Here is a 17,021-nt window from a genome sequence, read left to right as displayed (position 1 = left end):
TTACCTCCCTCTAGTCATGTGATATATTGGTTATATGACCTCCCATTGAACATGTGATATATTGGTTATATTACCTCCCACAAGTCATGTTATATATTGGTTATATTGTCTCCCATTTGCCATGTTATATATTGGTTATATTGCCTCCCACTGGTCATGTTATATATTGGTTATATTGCCTCCCACTGGTCATGTTATATATTGGTTATATTACCTCCCATTGAACATGTGATATATTGGTTATATTACCTCCCACAAGTCATGTGATATATTGGTTATATTGTCTCCCATTTGCCATGTTATATATTGGTTATATTGCCTCCCACTGGTCATGTTATATATTGGTTATATTGCCTCCCACTGGTCATGTTATATATTGGTTATATTACCTCCCATTGAACATGTGATATATTGGTTATATTACCTCCCACAAGTCATGTGATATATTGGTTATATTGTCTCCCATTTGCCATGTTATATATTGGTTATATTGCCTCCCACTGGTCATGTTATATATTGGTTATATTGCCTCCCACTGGTCATGTTATATATTGGTTAAATTTCCTCCCACTAGTCATGTTATATATTGGTTATATTACCTCCCACTAGTCATGTTATATATTGGTTATATTACCTCCCACTAGTCATGTTATATATTGGTTATATTACCTCCCACTAGTCATGTTATATTGGTTATATAACATGACCTCTCACTGGTCATGTTATATATTGGTTATATTGCCTCCCACTAGTCATGTTATTTACTGGTTATATTACCTCCTACTAGTAATGTTATATATTGGTTATATTACTTCCCACTAGTCATGTGATATATTGGTTATATTGCCTCCCACTAGTCATGTTATTTATTGGTTATATTACCTCCCACTAGTCATGTTATATATTGGTTATATTGCCTCCCACTAGTCATGTTAGTTATTGGTTATATTACCTCCCACTAGTCACGTTATATATTGGTTATATTGCCTCCCACTAGTCATGTGATATATTGGTTATATTGCCTCCCACTAGTCATGTGATATATTGGTTATATTGCCTCCCACTAGTCATGTTATATATTGGTTATATTGCGTCCCACTAGTCATGTTATTTATTGGTTATATTACCTCCCACTAGTCATGTTATTTATTGGTTATATTACCTCCCACTAGTCATGTGATATATTGGTTATATTGCCTCCCACTAGTCATGTTATATATTGATTATATTACCTCCCACTAGTCATGTTATTTATTGATTATATTACCTCCCACTAGTCATGTTATTTATTGGTTATATTACCTCCCACTAGTCATGTTATTTATTGGTTATATTACCTCCTACTAGTCATGTTATATATTGGTTATATTACCTCCCACTAGTCATGTTATTTATTGGTTATATGATCTCCCACTAGTCATGTTATATATTGGTTATATTACCTCCCACTAGTCATGTTAGTTATTGCTTATATGACCTCCCACTAGTCATGTTATATATTGGTTATATTACCTCCCACTAGTCATGTTATTTATTGGTTATATGACCTCCCACTAGTCATGTTATATATTGGTTATATTACCTCCCACTAGTCATGTTATATATTGGTTATATGACCTCCCACTAGTCATGTTATATATTGGTTATATGACCTCCCACTAGTCATGTTATTTATTGGTTATATTGCCTCCCACTAAATTATTTTATTATCTTCCTCGTGTGGAAAAAACTTTATTCAGCTCTCACTAAAAATATTGATCGGATGCTACCCACCGCTGTATGAAACAGAATAGAAATATACTGTCCAGTGCCCTGTTGGAGAGTTAGAAATTAACTTTTAATATATTGGATAAAAAGGTCAGAATAATATCGAGCTCTTAATAAGTAACACAAAATCAATCCAAAAATGAAAGGGTAAAGGGAGATAAATATATACATAAAGTAAGCTGGTTATTCCTCAAAGGTAATTGCTTACACAGGCAGTTAAATAGCTGCAGATAACAAAACACGGACACCCGTGAACAAGTGATAAATACAAAAGAAAAAACTTAACTGATGGGTACACGGCTTCCCAAGGTTATCTCCCAGCTGATAACCATATAACAAGACTGTGTAATTGATAGGAAAATTTTGGGATTCTGCTCGTGTGCCTATAATAGAGGACAAAACATAGTGCAAATATTGCTAAAACACTGTAATAAAGCTTCTGGTGATCAGAATGCACTCACATATTCCAGGAAAATAAAGCGTATTATGGGTGCCTCCCCTTGATGGAAACGGGGGGTATGTTCCTTTAAAATTCCCTCCTCAAGTGATGGCCAATATGGTATCCTGGTCAGCGAGAAGATCCAAAAACCGCAACCAAAAGGAATACTTTAAAGGCTATTTATTCACTTAGAAAAGGTATAAATAAAATATCATAAAAACAATAATAAGAAGAGATGCTGGTCCTACGCGTTTCGTCCTAATACAAAAAGGACTTCCTCAGGGACCTCTTTCAGTGAATAGCATTCAACAGGTACATAAAAAACAGCATCCTAAAACGCTAACATAAAAAACATCTTATATAGGGCTAATCCCTTCAAGTCATTGGTGGAATAGTGGGTGTCTTCTAATCCTGTGGTTCCGATTCGTCAAAGTTTTCCCTCAGGTGTAGCCGCTTTGCTGAAATGAAAAAAGCCGGGTCCGTTCAAATCACCGGCCACTTCCGCATTCGTCATACGCCACGCTTGAGTCACGTGTTAGGTTGTTCGTCACATGATCGACGTGCGTTCCATATTCGGAAGGGAGAGAACATGGCTGTGCGTTCCACAGCATGCCGGCAATCTAGAAAATCAACTTTCTTATACCTAAAGTTAGTGTACGAGCCACTAAGGATAGAAGACTGTTAGATTTCATTCTATGATCACATAGAATCTCTTAATAAAGAATAATAATATGTCCAATAAAGAGAAAAAACTGGCACAGAGAGAATCGTATTGGATTCATAGATTATGCACCCTCACCCCTAGAGGTTTAAATGTGGATATGGATATTGTTTGTTTTTTGAATTAATTGAATGTTCGATGTTTTTTAAATAAATATGCAATACAATATAACACAATTATAACACATTAACACTGGTTAAGCAGTTAAAGTGTATAATAATTCACTTGTCACTTTATTTAAGATGGAACAAATATCGAGAGTCCAATTACTTATGTCACTTTACACAATATGGATATGTCAATTGAATATATAAATTAGTATTCATGCAACTTTATATAAAATTGATTTGCAATTGAGGTATGGTTATTTATGTCACTTTAACATTGGTCACATGTAAAATATAGAAAATATAAAAATATTGTTGTTAACATATAAAGATATTGTTATTATTATTATCTCACTATTATTATTATTAATAATTATTATCACCTTTTGCACTATTAAAATATATATCATGAATGATATACTTGGATAGGAAGTTTCCATTCATGTAAATAATATTTCAAACTGATTTTTTTAGAGGACATATTATTATTCTTTATTAAGAGATTCTATGTGATCATAGAATGAAATCTAACAGTCTTCTATCCTTAGTGGCTCGTACACTAACTTTAGGTATAAGAAAGTTGATTTTCTAGATTGCCGGCATGCTGTGGAACGCACAGTCATGTTCTCTCCCTTCCGAATATGGAACGCACGTCGATCATGTGATGAACAACCTAACACGTGACTCAAGCGTGGCGTATGACGAATGCGGAAGTGGCCGGTGATTTGAACGGACCCGGCTTTTTTCATTTCAGCAAAGCGGCTACACCTGAGGGAAAACTTTGACGAATCGGAACCACAGGATTAGAAGACACCCACTATTCCACCAATGACTTGAAGGGATTAGCCCTATATAAGATGTTTTTTATGTTGGCGTTTTAGGATGCTGTTTTTTATGTACCTGTTGAATGCTATTCACTGAAAGAGGTCCCTGAGGAAGTCCTTTTTGTATTAGGACGAAACGCGTAGGACCAGCATCTCTTCTTATTATTGTTTTTATGATATTTTATTTATACCTTTTCTAAGTGAATAAATAGCCTTTAAAGTATTCCTTTTGGTTGCGGTTTTTGGATCTTCTCGCTGACCTGGATACCCTATTGGCCATCACTTGAGGAGGGAATTTTAAAGGAACATACCCCCCGTTTCCATCAAGGGGAGGCACCCATAATACGCTTTATTTTCCTGGAATATGTGAGTGCATTCTGATCACCAGAAGCTTTATTACAGTGTTTTAGCAATATTTGCACTATGTTTTGTCCTCTATTATAGGCACACGAGCAGAATCCCAAAATTTTCCTATCAATTACACAGTTAAATAGCTGCAAATCATCTTTCCTCAAATACATGAAGTAACAGCTAGGCAGGATAAAGAGTACACTGTAGCTATATCCCTACAGAGATTATTAGATTTATATGCCCGATCAGGTTATAATACTCATTCATCTCTGCAGTTTGCCACTTAGGTTTTTCAGTCCGGTTAAACCAGTGATATACTCGACAGGGCTATTAGAGCTCACTATCCTGACTACCGGACGCTATTTATTTTAACTTATAATTCCTAGCTAGTGTAGCAGCTTAGATAAGTGGCTTAGGTGCCCGTGAAGGCACAGTTTTGCTTTTTGATGATAGGCGCCCGTGAAGGCACAGTTTTACTTTCAGGTGACAGGTGCCCATGAAGGCACAGTTTTGCTATTGGATGATAGGTGCCCGTGATGGCACAGTTTTCCTCTGGATGATAGGTGTCGTGATGGCACAGTTTTGCTCTCGGGTGATAGGTGCCCGTGATGGCACAGTTTTGCTTTCGGATGATAGGTGCCCATGATGGCACAGTTTTGCTCTCGGTTGACAGGTGCCCGTGATGGCACAGTTTTGCTCTCGGTTGACAGGTGCCTGTGAAGGCACAGTTTTCCTCTTGGATGATAGGTGCCCGTGAAGGCACAGTTTTGCTCTCGGATGATAGGTGCCCGTGAAGGCACAGTTTTGCTCTTGGATGATAGGTGCCCGTGATGGCACAGTTTTCCTTTTGGATGATAGGTGTCGTGATGGCACAGTTTTGCTCTCGGTTGATAGGTGCCCATGAAGGCACAGTTTTGCTTTCAGGTGACAGGTGCCCATGAAGGCACAGTTTTGCAATCAGATGATAGGTGCCCGTGAAGGCACAGTTTTGCTTTCGGTTGATAGGTGCCCGTGAAGGCACAGTTTTGCTCTTGGATGATAGGTGCCCGTGATGGCACAGTTTTGCTCTCGGTTGATAGGTGCCCGTGAAGTTTTGCTCACGAATGATAGGTGCCCGTAAAGGCACAGTTTTGCTTTCGGGTGACAGGTGCCCGTGAAGGCACAGTTTTGCTCTCGGGTGATAGATGCCCATGAAAGCACAGTGCTCTCGGATGATAGATGCCCGTGAAGGCACAACTTTGCTTTCGGTTGATAGGTGCCCGTGAAGTTTTGCTCTCGGATGATGGGTGCCCGTGACGGCACAGTTTTGCTCTCGATTGATAGGTGCCCATGAAGTTTTGCTCCTGGATGATAGGTGCCCATGATGGCACAGTTTTGCTCTTGGTTGATAGGTGCCCGTGAAGTTTTGATCTCGGGTGACAGGTGCCCGTGAAGGCACAGTTTTGCTTTCGGGTGACAGGTGCCCGTGAAGGCACAGTTTTGCTCTCGAATGATATGTGCCCGTGAAGGCACAGTTTTGCTCTCGAATGATATGTGCCCGTGAAGGCACAGTTTTGCTTTCCTTAGGCACGATTTAGTGACGTTTGGTATCACTGGATTCAGGCTTTCTCGGTTTTCATCCCGGACTGCCTACATCTGCTACTTTAATCGCTGTGCACCAGCGATTTCTCTCCCTTTACCCCTTCCCCTTCCTTTTTTGGATTGATTTTGTGTTACTTAAGAGCTGGATATTATGCTAGCCTTTTTATCCAATATATTCAAAGTTAATGTTTAACTCTTCAACAGGCCACTGGACAGTGCATTTCTATTCTGTTTCTTATTTACTCCTAAGGGTTATCCCCCATTTATACGTTATTTGCTTCGATCACTTCCAGTTCAGATCACCTCTACATTTTAAAGTTGGCACAATTATAGAATCGACTTTTACACCCATATTACATTCATATTCAGGTTTTGTAATTTTCCTCCAGTTGCCCTAAGCCATTGTATTTACACTGTTCAAAAAAAATAAAGGGAACACTTAAACAACACAATGTAACTCCAAGTCAATCACACTTCTGTGAAATCAAACTGTCCACTTAGGAAGCAACACTGAGTGACAATCAATTTCACATGCTGTTGTGCAAATGGGATAAACAACAGGTGGAAATTTTAGGCAATTAGCAAGACACCCCCAATAAAGGAGTGGTTCTGCAGGTGGTGACCACAGACCCCTTCTCAGTTCCTTTGCTTCCTGGCTGATGTTTTTGGTCACTTTTGAATACTGGCGGTGCTTTCACTCTGGTGGTAGCATGAGACGGAGTCTACAACCCACACAAGTGGCTCAGGTAGTGCAGCTCATCCAGGATGGCACATCAATGTGAGCTGTGGCAAGAAGGTTTGCTGTGTCTGTCAGCGTAGTGTCCAGAGCATGGAGGCGCTACCAGGAAACAGGCCAGAACATCAGGAGACGTGGAGGAGGCCGTAGGAGGGCAACAACCCCGCAGCAGGACTGCTACCTCCGCCTTTGTGCAAGGAGGAACAGGAGGAGCACTGCCAGATCCCTGCAAAATGACCTCCAGCAGGCCACAAATGTGCATGTGTCTGCTCAAACGGTCAGAAACAGACTCCATGAGGGTGGTATGAGGGCCCGACGTCCACAGGTGGGGGTTGTGCTTACAGCCCGACCTCGTGCAGGATGTTTGGCATTTGCCAGAGAACACCAAGATTGGCAAATTCGTCACTGGCACCCTGTGCTCTTCACAGATGAAAGCAGGTTCACACTGAGCAGTGTGAGCACATGTGACAGACGTGACAGAGTCTGGAGACGCCGTGGAGAACATTCTGCTGCATGCAACATCCTCCAGCATGACCGGTTTGGCAGTGGGTCAGTAATGGTGTGGGGTGGCATTTCTTTGGGGGGCCACACAGCCCTCCATGTGCTCGCCAGAGGTAGTCTGACTGCCATTAGGTACCGAGGAGAGATTCTCAGCCCCCTTGTGAGACCATATGCTGGTGCGGTTGGCCTTGGGTTCGAAACATAGAAAGTGACGGCAGATAAGAACCATTCGGCCCATCTAGTCTGCCCAATTTTCTAAATACTTTCATTAGTCCCTGGCCTTATCTTATAGTTAGGATAGCCTTATGCCTATCCCACGCATGCTTAAACTCCTTTACTGTGTTAACCTCTACCACTTCAGCTGGAAGGCTATTCCATGCATCCACTACCCTCTCAGTAAAGTAATACTTCCTGATATTATTTTTAAACCTTTTGTCCCTCTAATTTAAGACTATGTCCTCTTGTTGTGGAAGTTTTTCTTCTTTTAAATATAGTCTCCTCCTTTACTGTGTTGATTCCCTTTATGTATTTAAATGTTTCTATGATATCCCCCCTGTCTCGTCTTTCCTCCAAGCTATACATGTTAAGATCCTTTAACCTTTCCTGGTAAGTTTTATCCTGCAATCCATGAACCAGTTTAGTAGCCCTTCTCCGAACTCTCTCTAAGGTATCAATATCCTTCTGAAGATACGGTCTCCAGTACTGCGTACAATACTCCAAATTAGGTCTCACCAGTGTTCTGTACAATGGCATGAGCACTTCCCTCTTTCTACTGCTAATACCTCTCCCTATACAACCAAGCATTCTGCTAGCATTTCCTGCTGCTCTATTACATTGTCTGCCTACCTTTAAGTCATCAGAAATAATCACCCCTAAATCCCTTTCCTCAGATGTTGAGGTTAGGACTCTATCAAATATTCTGTACTCTGCCCTTGGGTTTTTACATCCAAGATGCATTATCTTGCACTTATCCACATTAAATGTCAGTTGCCACAACTCTGACCATTTTTCTAGTTTACCTAAATCATTAGCCATTTGGCTTATCCCTCCTGGAACATCAACCCTGTTACATAGGGTTCCTCCTAATGCAAGACAATGCTAGACCTCATGTGGCTGGAGTGTGTTAACAGTTCCTGCAAGACAAAGGCATTGATGCTATGGACTGGCCCGCCCGTTCCCCAGAACTGAATCCAATTGAGCACATCTGGGACATCATGTCTCGCTCCATCCACCAACGTCACGTTGCACCACAAACTGTCCAGGAGTTGGCAGATGCTTTAGTCCAGGTCTGTGAGGAGATCCCTCAAGAGACCATCCGCCACCTCATCAGGAGAATGCACAGGCGTTGTAGGGAGGTCATACAGGCACGTGGAGGTCACACACACTACAGAGCCTCATTTTGACTTGTTTTAAGGACATAACATCAAAGTTGGATCAGCCTGTAGTGTGTTTTTCCACTTTAATTTTGAGTGTGACTCCAAATCCAGACCTCCATGGGTTGAAAAATGTGATTTCCATTTTTTTTATTTTTGTGTGATTTTGTTGTCAGCACATTCAACTATGTAAAGAACAAAGTATTTCAGAAGATTATTTAATTCATTCAGATCTAGGATGTGTTATTTGTGTGCTCCCTTTTTTTTTTTTTGAGCAGTGTATTTTGTGTCTATTGTCCATTTCTAACATCTGGAAGGCCGGAGTTTGGGGAAGCCTGCACTAGAGGGACTTCCGGGCTGTTCCGCGACTTTTGGTCGCCTAACTGATGCTGGACGTCCTCGCGCTATGCATGGGTACGTCCAGCGACACCCAAAGCCCCATAGGAAAGCATTGTATATGCTTTCCTATGGAGGAATCACTATTGCAAGCGCAGCAATCGACGAGCATGGCCATTTGGTCCCCCCCGCCACAGTCAGGAGGAGAAGCCCATGCCACCGCCACTAGAATCAGGTAACAGATAGGAGGCACTATGCCAGGCCATAGTTTCCCTTCAATATCAGGCTTGGTGATCTCTCCCCATGTGTGGGAGATAAAGACTGTATGTAAACGCAGACCATTTGACTTAAGGATGCAAAATGTAAATTTTGGTTTGAAAAATGCAGATTCAGTTTATTTAAACTGACAGCATTTAGGGATTCTGCTTACAAGCTACACAGAGACCGTAAATAATTATGATGGTGTATTATAACTGCAGTCTTTTCGAAATCAGGTTTATTCACCGGTTATTCGAAAGGCCAAAACCGAACGGAGCACAAACAGGACATTTGGACATTGTTCCGAATGTGCCTGAATTATGATCTTGTTTTAATATTTTTAAATTAGCTTTTCAAATGATAAAACCCCCAAAAGGGGCAAATCAATATCCGTTATATGCGACAACTTTTGAACACAGAGAAAAAATAAACAAATTCGCAAAAACTTGACCAAAATAAAAACCCCACCTTGTCCGCACACCACCCGAAATACCTATCTAAATTTAAACAGCAGAAAGTCAAACCTCATACTTCAGGAACACTTGGCCTCACTGCTTCCAGGGCACAATCTTGGGATTACATATCTATTAGCCCTCACTAGGACACACATGGGCAGTGCGGCAGCACCAGTTCACATTTTGCTAAGCTTTTTAATGGTGATTTATGAAGAATTTGTAGGAGAGTCAGTACCGGTTTTTAAAGTGAGATTGTTCGCTGCAGTTGGAATTCTATTTTCAGCATTGTGGCCTTCAGGGAAGTGGACTCAACGGCCCTACTTCTGTTCCTTTTTTTCATTTACGTTTTGTTCTAACTTTATTACTTTGTGGCCTGATTCTGTATATTTAATATACTATAATGTTTTTCAGCTGAGCGCCACCTGCTGGAGATCTGAAGATTTCGTCTGATTCCTTTTTAAATTGATTGAGATTTTGGTAACACATTGTATTTATAAAGCATTTCTGCTCATATTCAGCTTAGAGAAACAGCTGCGATCAGTATAGAGCGCAGCACCCAGAGGGTCTAAATGTCGATTTGGACATGGTATGCTTTCTTTAATATATCTGCTATTTTTTTTATATTTTTTAAATAATATTTATTAGCATTTTTATAAAAGTAACTTTTTAAAAAATATATTTTTTCAATTTTATAACTTTTTAACCCGGTTATTATGGATTACTTCTCATTAAATATACCTTTCCATTTATGATCACTCTTTATAATATTGTCACCATTATTCTTGTGAATTACATACGATTCTCATATTCATTGGCATCTTTTTCTACTTGGAATTTGATTGCCCATTTTTTTCTTTGTTTTAATGTCTCCTTTGATATCTCATGGATATTTTGTTTGTTTTTTATTTTAATGTTCGTCTGTATTCATCTGTGGTAACGGACTTATGGGCTTACGATCGTGGATGCGTTCCATGCGCTGCCGGATATAGCCCCAAAGGGAGACATGGAACCCAAACGACCACAGGTGATTATAATTGTAATAACACAATTCGAATGGACACAGAAAAGGCAGGAACTACAAACCACACGTTAAAAAGCAGACTGAGGAGAATGCACAAGGAATGTTGTTGTGACTTGGAAACAATGTTGGCAAAGTAACTATAACACTAAGGCCTATGATAACGGCTATACCTTCTACGGCACAATAATATGTGATCCAAAAACACCCTTGTATGTATGATGCAAAATACTATGTGATTTACACAAGATCTTCTGTACAAAGTGAAAAGCGTGACTTGATAAATAAAGAATTGAAGAAAGGGAAAAAAAAAGCAGACCGAGGAGATCAAGCTTCTACTTTCACTTTTCCCTGAGGAAGTCCTGTTCAGGACGAAACGCGTAGGGCGCGGAGGACAAGAAGGCACCTTAAATTTGATTTTATATACTGCACTTTGTTGATTTTCTTTTAATTTAATTTTTTCGGCTATTTGCTAAGCACATCCTCTGAACAGAAGGAACTACTACATTGGGACAACTGAGTGCTGGATAAGCTGAATTTTAACGTCAATCTTGTGAGTGCAATCTGAAATAAAGTACAATCAAATGTTTTTATTGGTGCACTATGTTTGTATCTCTCCCTTTATATTTTAATGAAAGATGAAAAGGACGTCATTTGAGCTCCTCCAACCTCTACCAATTTATGTACGCCTACTACTTACAACTATCCTGTAAGTATTGTTCCAAGCGCATTAATGGTGTTTGAAACCTACCACACCACTTCTGGTTTTCTGTGTTCGATATTTTTATTGCTTGTATTTTCTGAAGAAGATTTGAGGGATCTTCTTACAATCTATCATATTGTCTAAAGGATCATTTTATTTTATATACCTTTACCCACTGGGGAGCACGTGTGTTATATTATACTTGTATTATTTGTATTTATTAGAAAATCTGTCAATTGGGGCAGAATTATACAGAGCTTCGTAGGTGGACAGGTTTGATTAATCGTAGGTTGGGTTTGATTAATACAGGATGGCTTAACATTATTAGTTTGGAGAATGGATGGATTTTATACTTCAAGCTGTGCCAATCGTGTATGTGTTCTGCCAAGCTTTGTCAGATACAGCTAGTGCTCCACCTGTAACATATCCTGTTTGTGCTCGCCTTTAGTGTGTGACCTCATGATGATGCAAGAGTAAGGAGCTCTGCCGTGCTATTTTCTCCACTCCCTATGGTTTTTCTCCCCTGGTCACATCCCTACCCAGCAGCCAAAACTCCCATTAAGGTATTGCTCCAGGCACCATGACCACTCCAGAGATTTTGTAATGAAATGCTGCACATACATCCCTTAGCTGCCAGAGGTGTGACTCCATCTCCAGCAGTTTCATTAGCCAGCCCAGAACAATTGTGTAATGTCAATTTCCCCTTAGAAAGACAATGGAAAGAAAGTTATGGAGCAGAATGAGAAGACAGGGTGCTTGCAAGAGGTAGAGAGAAAAGATGGGAAGTGGAAATGAGAAACTTAGAACAGCGGGTGCAGAGGGGAATTAGTGGAGATAGAAGGAAGAGACTGACACAATAACAGAAGATACGGGTGGAGCTAGGGCAAGGAAGATGGTCGATAGTCTGAGTAGCATGAAATTAAATCTTCCAACACAGCCATTCTGGTAGAAAGTCTTGTTCTTGATTTAGCAATTTTTAGCCAAAATCGTGTGGTTTGGTTTTCACGATTTAGTGAGTTTATTGAATAAAAGTGTGCATTAGAGAGAAGTCTGGCAATAGTCACATTTTTGCCATATTTCATTCAGCTCCCCAGTTAGGAGCCTAACACCCAATGATAACCTATACCCTGGGTCACTTTTATCATACATCCAAACTCAATTTCCTAACTTGTTGCAAAATTGGAAGTGCTTCAAACTGTTTTTTTTTTTTTGCCTTCTTTTGGATCAACAGCAAAAAACAAATGTGAGGAAGGCTGAACTTGATGGACGCAAGTCTCTTTTCAGCTATGTAACTATGTAACTATGTAATTCACCATTTATCTTCCTCTCCCTAATTCATTATCCAAGTTTCATTTCCCACAATCCATGGTACCTTTAATTCACCCCGAAGCACCATCCTGTGTACTCACTTTGCAAGGGACGGCGGTGATCTGGTAATGCGGATGCATGTCTTGGACTGACTGCTGTGAGGACTGGTGATTAACGGTGTATAACAGGATGTCATGACATCAGACAATAGATAAGTTGAAGTGGGGCTTGGCAGTGAGGGTGCTCAGCAGTAACTTAAAACCTGGGATCTGTATTTAATGGAACCTTCTAAAAGAGTAGGCAACCCATGACACGCTAGATGTTGTGAACTACATCTCTCATAATGCTTTGCCAGCACTATGGCTATAAACGCATTATGGGAGACGTACTTCATAACATCTGGAGTGCTGAAGGTTGCCTGCTCTGTTCTAGGAGATAATACCTAAGGAGGCTGCCCCAATGGCACTGATTGACTAAATGTAATGAGAACATAGTGAGCAGCCAACGGGCACATTCTAACTGCAGGTCCCATTGGTACAGTCTGCCTGACTAAGTGCAGCCGAGGCAGTCATATGTTAACAGACACGCAGTGAGCATGGATGCAGACATTCCAAGTCCGCACTCATTTTATTACTCTTCTCCATCACTGCAATGATACATTTTAAAACACAGACTATGAAATACTGAATTCTACTTTGGCTCCTCGACCGTTAATTAGACCATTGGGAATCTCCCTTTCAAGTGGAATTTTACTCGTACTCATAACATTTTTGTTGTTACACATGGACGTGTTTCTATACCTTTAAACTCCCATTTGGCATTTCCAAATTAATATTTAACCTTAAAACGGTCCAACTTGGTGCGTACGGGTGATAAATGGTACTAAAGGGCCTGCGGTGCATCTTTACTGGCCTATCCGGCAAACAGCATGTGAATAGGTCATTGTCTCCTAGATCCAGACAGTAGTATCCATGCTTTCAGCCCAGTAATAGCATATGAGGGAATGGTCACTATAGATAAAAATTCCTCATATCTGATAGAATAAGATGTAGCATTCCTTCCCACACAACAGACAGACAGCATTAATCTTGGTATGATATCAGTTTACTTTTTGTTTTGCATTGAGAGAGGCATGATTCTGCAACATGTTTAACAAACATCTCCTTATATACAATTCTTTAGTGTTCGAGCCAAGGAGCACTGTCCAACACTGGAGTACCAGACAGTTACTGCTTGCCAACGCTGGCGGGATTAAGGATACAAATTGCAATGGCAATAAGAAATTTACCCCTTTATCCCAACACACCCACCCAAAAAACAAGCACAAAAGCAATAACTGTATCTGGGATGGAACCCAGCACATGTTGGAAGCTCCAATTTGTAACATGGCATTTCAAATGGAAACTATAAAGTCTGCACGAGATTTCAGGAAATGCATTATTTACACTGAACTGTCACGGCCACTCTTAATACAACGAAAATTGGGGGTTTTGTCGACAAACCGTGACAGCAGTATGTGGACTCGGCAGAGAGAACACACCATTAATTTATTTTAAGAACAGACTACTGTGAGCAGTAACCCTTTTGCTGCCAGACAAGGCAGTGTTACCGGTTTGGAAGCAAAGGGGTCAAAAATGAAATATTAGCTATTTGTTCATTTCAATACAAATTCTTTTGACCATTGTCACTCTTGTTGGCCACGAGGTGAAGTACAGCAGGGTTTATGTAATAAAGTCACAATAAATGGCAAGAATTCAGCAGTGGCAGAGAACGCAGATGAGGATGGAGTGTCTGGGTGATGATGAAGATGGTCTGAACGATGAAGGCATGTAGTTCCATTAATAGTCACACCCTTGGTTGAGGGCTAACGGGACACGTAGGGTGGTGGGTATGCTTAAAGTACAAAATGCAGAAAGGGAACTAGATGCATTACCATCTCAGACATAGTTAATGGGGAGTGCAGAGAATCAGAGTGGGACAGGGGGGGGGGGGGGGGGGGGGAGGAGGGACAGACGACAGACGGACAGACAGATGAGGCCTTTCCAGAATAAGCCACAATTAAGGGCCCAGGACCAGAGGCATGGAGAGGGAAGTAAGATTTCCAATAATGCTGTCACAGTCACACCAACTGCAAATGGAGAGACAGGGAGAGGACAGCAACTGGTCTTTTATTTCCTGAACAGTGAATTGGGGTGACCCCCTCCAACAGGACAGATGGTCCATCTTGATGCTCTATAAAAATGAAAATGAAAGGAATGAGAGTGATGAAGTGTTCACAATGCAACATGAAATAATGAACAACATTACAGGAAGATAACATAGGGTGCATGCCTGCAACGAGGGGATTCCTCTTCTAATAACCCACCAGGAGCATTATATGAACGCACCGCGCTATGTTTCAATGAGGGGATTCCTCTTCTAATAACCCAGCAGGAGCATTATATGAACCCACCGAACTATGTTTCAATGAGGGGATTCCTCTTCTAATAACCCACCAGGAGCATTATATGAACGCACCGAGCTATGTTTCAATGAGGGGATTCCTCTTCTAATAACCCACCAGGAGCATTATATGAACGCACCGCGCTATGTTTCAATGAGGGGATTCCTCTTCTAATAACCCACCAGGAGCATTATATGAACCCACCGAACTATGTTTCAATGAGGGGATTCCTCTTCTAATAACCCACCAGGAGCATTATATGAACGCACCGAGCTATGTTTCAATGAGGGGATTCCTCTTCTAATAACCCAGCAGGAGCATTATATGAACGCACCGAGCTATGTTTCAATGAGGGGATTCCTCTTCTAATAACCCACCAGGAGCATTATATGAACGCACCGAGCTATGTTTCAATGAGGGGATTCCTCTTCTAATAACCCACCAGGAGCATTATATGGACGCACCGAGCTATGTTTCAATGAGGGGATTCCTCTTGAAATAACCCACCAGGAGCATTATATGGACGCACCGAGCTATGTTTCAATGAGGGGATTCCTCTTGAAATAACCCACCAGGAGCATTATATGAACGCACCGAGCTATGTTTCAATGAGGGGATTCCTCTTCTAATAACCCACCAGGAGCATTATATGAACGCACAGAGCTATGTTTCAATGAGGGGATTCCTTTTATAATAACCCACCAGGAGCATTATATGAACCCACCGAACTATGTTTCAATGAGGGGATTCCTCTTCTAATAACCCACCAGGAGCATTATATGAACGCACCGAGCTATGTTTCAATGAGGGGATTCCTCTTGTAATAACCCACCAGGAGCATTATATGAACGCACAGAGCTATGTTTCAATGAGGGGATTCCACTTCTAATAACCCACCAGGAGCATTATATGAACGCACCGAGCTATGTTTCAATGAGGGGATTCCTCTTGAAATAAACCACCAGGAGCATTATATGAACGCACCGCGCTGTTTCAATGAGGGGATTCCTCTTCTAATAACCCACCAGGAGCATTATATGAACGCACCGCGCTATGTTTCAATGAGGGGGTTCCTCTTCTAATAACCCAGCAGGAGCATTATATGAACGCACCGAGCTATGTTTCAATGAGGGGATTCCTCTTCTAATAACCCACCAGGAGCATTATATGAACCCACCGAACTATGTTTCAATGAGGGGATTCCTCTTCTAATAACCCACCAGGAGCATTATATGAACGCACCGAGCTATGTTTCAATGAGGGGATTCCTCTTCTAATAACCCACCAGGAGCATTATATGGACGCACCGAGCTATGTTTCAATGAGGGGATTCCTCTTCTAATAACCCACCAGGAGCATTATATGAATGCACCGAGCTATGTTTCAACGAGGGGATTCCTCTTCTAATAACCCACCAGGAGCATTATATGAACGCACAGAGCTATGTTTCAATGAGGGGATTCCTCTTCTAATAACCCACCAGGAGCATTATATGGACGCACCGAGCTATGTTTCAATGAGGGGATTCCTCTTCTAATAACCCACCAGGAGCATTATATGAACGCACCGAGCTATGTTTCAATGAGGGGATTCCTCTTCTAATAACCCACCAGGAGCATTATATGGACGCACCGAGCTATGTTTCAATGAGGGGATTCCTCTTCTAATAACCCACCAGGAGCATTATATGGACGCACCGAGCTATGTTTCAATGAGGGGATTCCTCTTCTAATAACCCACCAGGAGCATTATATGGACGCACCGAGCTATGTTTCAATAAGGGGATTCCTCTTCTAATAACCCACCAGGAGCATTATATGGACGCACCGAGCTATGTTTCAATGAGGGGATTCCTCTTCTAATAAACCCACCAGGAGCATTATATGAACGCACCGAGCTATGTTTCAATGAGGGGATTCCTCTTGTAATAACCCACCAGGAGCATTATATGAACGCACCGAGCTATGTTTCAATGAGGGGATTCCTCTTCTAATAACCCACCAGGAGCATTATATGGACGCACCGAGCTATGTTTCAATCATGGGATTCCTCTTCTAATAACCCACCAGGAGCATTATATGGACGCACCGAGCTATGTTT

General features: G+C 41.1%; 1 protein-coding gene across 5 annotated transcripts in view; it reads right to left on the bottom strand.

Annotated features, from left to right (window-relative positions):
• Positions 1-13,564: 13,564 nt before the first annotated feature.
• PLEC (plectin) overlaps positions 13,565-17,021 on the bottom strand; it is a 556,052-nt gene continuing 552,595 nt past the window's right edge. For all 5 annotated transcript variants that reach the window (XM_063450946.1, XM_063450942.1, XM_063450944.1 and 2 more), the window contains one exon: positions 13,565-14,710. The gene's annotated coding sequence lies outside the window, so the exon portion shown is untranslated. The remainder of the gene's footprint in view (positions 14,711-17,021) is intronic.

Source organism: Pelobates fuscus, chromosome 4 (genome assembly GCF_036172605.1).
Source record: "Pelobates fuscus isolate aPelFus1 chromosome 4, aPelFus1.pri, whole genome shotgun sequence".
Taxonomy (NCBI): domain Eukaryota; kingdom Metazoa; phylum Chordata; class Amphibia; order Anura; family Pelobatidae; genus Pelobates; species Pelobates fuscus.
Note: the sequence above shows the minus strand (reverse complement) of the source record. Positions and strands in the feature narration are given on the sequence as shown.